This window comes from Bactrocera latifrons, unplaced genomic scaffold (genome assembly GCF_001853355.1).
Source record: "Bactrocera latifrons isolate USDA-ARS-PBARC rearing strain unplaced genomic scaffold, ASM185335v1 scaffold_166, whole genome shotgun sequence".
Classification (NCBI taxonomy): domain Eukaryota; kingdom Metazoa; phylum Arthropoda; class Insecta; order Diptera; family Tephritidae; genus Bactrocera; species Bactrocera latifrons.
Window position 1 is genome coordinate 86716 of NW_017535141.1, and position 5094 is coordinate 91809.

Genomic DNA, 5094 nt, shown 5'->3' on the forward strand with positions numbered 1-5094 from the left:
ATATTAAAATTTTAAGTAATGATAAATAGAGATACAATATTTATAACTATATGTGACCTGGTCTACGAAAAGGGAGCTAACGTGCGAAAACTAGTTTTCTGGGAAACAGCTGTTAAAAAAAAAAGCATCTCATCTTCCATCCGAATCAACTAAAAAGTGAAAATTGTTTTTTTGACACCTAAGCCACCTTTCCGTAGACCAGGTCATATATATTAATTTATACTTATTAAAAACATAAGTGTCCTTTTTAATAATACTAATATAAAATAAAATTMTTTTAAAAATGATATCGGGCATGTGACTGCCTCGGCTGGCTCGAATAAATTCTACTTTCACTCTTTCTATAATGTTGGCCAAGAAGATAAACCTGATGGTCTTTTAAAAAATTATTWTTATGGACCAAGCATTCAGAAATTATTATGGATGAACATAAAATGAGACCTACTCTCAAAAGGTATTAAGCACCTTCACTCAACACCTAGACATTCCTCTGCGGATTAGATACCAAGCAATGTTTCTGTCTTCAAATTGCAATAGAATGGTTCCTCGAAAAAAATCACGCAAGCTGAGAACAATTTCAAAGCAAATTTTCTTCCTAATGATTGGTGATAAATATTAATTTACATACTAAAAAAAATTTCCGGGATTTCATAAAGTTCAGTCACTATACAAACATACAAACATATAGTATATTAGTTATATAGAATTAAGTCTAGTTTTCGTTCAATTTTACCTATTTTACTCAAGAAAGAACATGTTATAAGTAAAACATTTTCACTGAGATAACTCACAATTTGGTTCGAAACACTTCATATTGGGTATATGGGCTCAGGGAAGTGTTGACCCGATTCATTTTGGTACACATAGCTCCTATTACCCGAAAAAGATTCTTTCAGAATTTTAATTGTATTTCCTATGCATTGACCAATATTTGTGRTCAAAAATCAACTACAGATACTGTGATCCCATATTTGCTACGTTGGCTAGAACAGTTTCGGTCGAAGTTTAATAATTTTTGGTCATAAAATGGCATACACACAAATGGCATAATTTGTGTATTTGAAAATGAAAGAATCAAATGGAATTTAAAATTTCCATAYAACAGGAAAGTAGGTGTGGTTGTAGTCCGATTTCACCCATTTGCGCTGGAACATTGAAATGTAAGAAGAATTTTACAGACTAAATTTAGTCAAAATCGGTTTGACAGGTCTGGAGACGTGACATTTAACCTTAAAGTGGGCGATGCCTCTCATACGATGTCGGGAGTAAAATTTTATATTTGAGTCGTATTTATGTGAAGAATGGCGGAGGTTATATTTCCATTTCATCTATTTTCAGAGTGTCGGTAGGAGTTCTTATTGGATATATTCTGATTGAATTTGGTTATTGTAGCTGTAGTGCTCTAGGTGATACGTACATTTAGCCAATTAGAAGACGTGCCACGGCGCCTTCTTCGAAATTTGTAGCTCATAGGTGACATTTGCTTTGCGATYCCCTTTGCCGAACTAYAATCTTTAATTTACGCMYATCCACGAACTCCGCTTTACTRTTTTCCCAAATAACATTCGTGTCWAGTTTTTMCTCAAGTTATAGCTTGCACGGACGGACRGACAGACAGTGTCTCGGTGTCCATCCTGATCATTTATATATGTATGTATAACTCTAGATCTATCTCGATTAGTTTTATGCGTTACATACTTTTAGATGAACAAAAATAGTATACTCTGTGGCAACTCTTTGAAAGAGTATAAAAATACACGATATTTTATCCATCCCTTTGCAGAGAATCAAACTTTTCGTTTATGACCTTTCATGATATATCTTAGTTGGTAGATTTCATGTGGAAAATAAGTATATTATTAATAAGCTGACTGTAAAAATTACCATCCGACATAGGAACTTCTAGGCCGATAGCTCGTCTCAAACCCGAATAACTGAACTTTCAAGAGCAATACACAGTACTACTATTTGACAAACCCTTAAGTAAAGATTCTGCACCTCAAATAGAAATAAACCATTTTCTAAACAGAATAAGCGCTACGATAGTACAATATATCCCCAAATACATAGTTTCTAATGAATACTCCTACTGCTTTCGGGCTATGAATTCAAAGTTCTCATAAATAAGTAAAAAATCCTAAAACAGTGAAAACAAAACGGCATTTCTGGAGCGGGAGAAAACTTGTGCTAAATAACAGAACCACATAAACAAAGCATACGAAACRAATCGGGTCACAAAGGGTGGAGGTGCTGGTGAACGATAATGGCAGACYATCAACCGACGCGTCGTCTGCTGATAGCATTCAACCGTGCAGAAGTTGTCGCACATCGAGTGATTAATGATTGTCAAACAAATTGAAACGACGAACAACAGACAGGGAGCAGTTTACGGMGAGCGAACCAAGAAATAACATTGAATGCACAAAGTAAAGAACGGCATGAAAAACGAGTTGCAGGGGCGTAGAAGTAAGGAGACAATTTCTAGTGCGCATGAGGATAACGAAGGATAAAAGCTTTTACATTACTTCATCTTATGGTGGGTTATATAACAACGCCTGACAATGGATAACTTGAACATGGCACGGTTCGGCGTAACGCGATGCCAATCGAACATTACATTCCGAGTTTTTCTAAGTTCACGAAAGTTTCTGCTGATAATTAAGTTAGCAGTTCAGTGGCATTTGGCGAAGAAAAAACACAATGTTTTAAATTTTCATTACTTTAATTTTCTTGCATTTATTTTTGGTTTCAGTTATTAATTATAATTTCTTTTCATTTATTATAATTCCATTACTTATTACAATTGAAAATGCTCGGTATTTTGTTTATAAGTTAMTTTAGTGATTTTTTAGTTATACATTTTTCATTGCATTTTTGTTTTTTTTGCGGGTTTTCTTTACACTGAAGCATTGGTTTCTCTGCTTTTACACTGTTTGCTAGTCAATAATTTTATTTATATTTATATTGTTGCTTTACTTATATTCAAACATATAATAATAAGTATATTTATAAAATAATTTCTCAAAATTTACAATACACATATAATAGATTAATCAGATGAAAGCTCTTTAAAGAGCTTTCGCTTCTATTTTTTGTTTTATTAGTTAATAGCTATAAACATTTCCATTTTTTGTTGTTTTACTGTGACCCGCTAGTACTCTAGTACTTCGCTATACTTTCTACCATGTATTATTTATTTTACAAGTTTTCATTTCAATATCTGCAGCTTTCATTATGTGACACTTCTAAGCATTTATTTTCTATTCTTTCCTCTATTTACACTTAACTTGAATGTTACCTAACTGCAGTTTTATGGATATTGCGAAAGCTTTAATGTGTTTTTGTGAAAGTTTAATCCGGAGCTTTCAATTTATGCGGTCTAATTTTCGCAATTTGTTTTAAGTTTTGTGTTTTAGCGTTATTATTTATTTATTTTCTTTTCAAGCACACTCATATTTTGCTATGGTTGATATCGCTTTGCCAGCTTTCAGTCAAATTTTGTCTCAACCGCTCAACTTTTTTCATGTATATTAATTATTTTATATTTTTCAAATAGTTTTTTAAACTATTTAGCTTTTCTAAGAACCTAGTTTTTCATTTGCTTTACATTAACTTAATTTTCTATGTTTTCTTTTACATTTTATTTTCTATTTCACATTCTTTTTTATTGCAAAAACAGTTAATCAACGAAATTTTTGACAGAAAATATGACAAAAAAAAAAAAAGCATAAACGTGAATGCACCTTAATTTCGACCCTTTTTATTAACATATTATGGGACACTGAATTGGCAAATATTTTTAAATTCTTGTGCTTGTGCTGAAATTCTTGAAACTTTTCATTCTAAATGCAATATATTTCAAACTGCAGGCTTTCTTACAAAGCCATAGAAAAATATATCGCTTTTGACGTTTGCTGTCAGTTAAACGTTTAACAGAGGCACACATTTGTTATGTTAAAAGCGACAGAAAGCTTATACTGAACAGTTTGTATGACATAATGTCAAGTTCCTGCTTTGGAGAAGACTTTTGATAATTCAAAAGTGAAAGATTAATACCAAATATAGCTATATATTATACTTAACGTATTTAAACGATTTTATTTCAGCTGAAATGGTTACATAAGTTAAAAGTGACAGAAACTTCAACAGTTTGTATGACTTAATGTCAAGCTCATACTCTAAAAGTTATTTTTAGTGATAGAAAAGCAAAAGATCAATACTGTATACAGTAAAATAGCATACACACTGTATTTTACAGTATCGAACAGTTTAATTTTAACAGCAGCGGTTACATACATAAGTATGTAACAGTTTSTTAACAGTAAGTTTGACAGTTTAGTGTCAAGCTCATTCTTTAAAGGATGTTTTTGGTAATAGAAAGGCAAAATATCAATACTGGTTACAGCAATATATGTATATGAATTTCACAGTATCAAACGTTTAATTTTAACACAAGCGCTAACATTTCTATAAAGAGGACATCAACTTTAACAGTTTGTATAACATAATGTCGAAATCTTATAGCTTCAAGCAGATTTTCGTACTTAATTTAAACTTCCACCATTATTTGCTGTAAAAAATAGTTGAAATGTAAAGGAAAATTRATAAAAATAAAAATAATATACCAAATTAATAAATAATAAAAAAAATCGTTTGCCGCATTCATTATTTATCTTTTGAAAACACGCAAAACTGGTCGCCAACTAAATTCATGCTTACATTTAGCACAGCAACACTGAAAAATAAGGCCTTAGCAATTTGCAAACGTGCTTTACTTTAAATGCTAAATTTTATATGTTACACTTGATGCTACATATGAAGTATTGCAGCATTCGCGCAATATCATTCCTAATAAGTCGTTACTAATTGTAAACGCAACATTATGGAAAATCTGTGAGAGTAGCAACTTAACTTCGCACAAATTCTAAGCAACAATAAAATATGAAAATGTTCACTTGCTTTTGAAAACTCCAATTCAAACGCTATGCTTTCGTATACTGCTTTCTTTAAACACTGTATATTTTGTTTACAACATTTTCGTATTTATAAATCATTACCTTCATCATTTCGTATACATAATTTTAAGGCGATTTT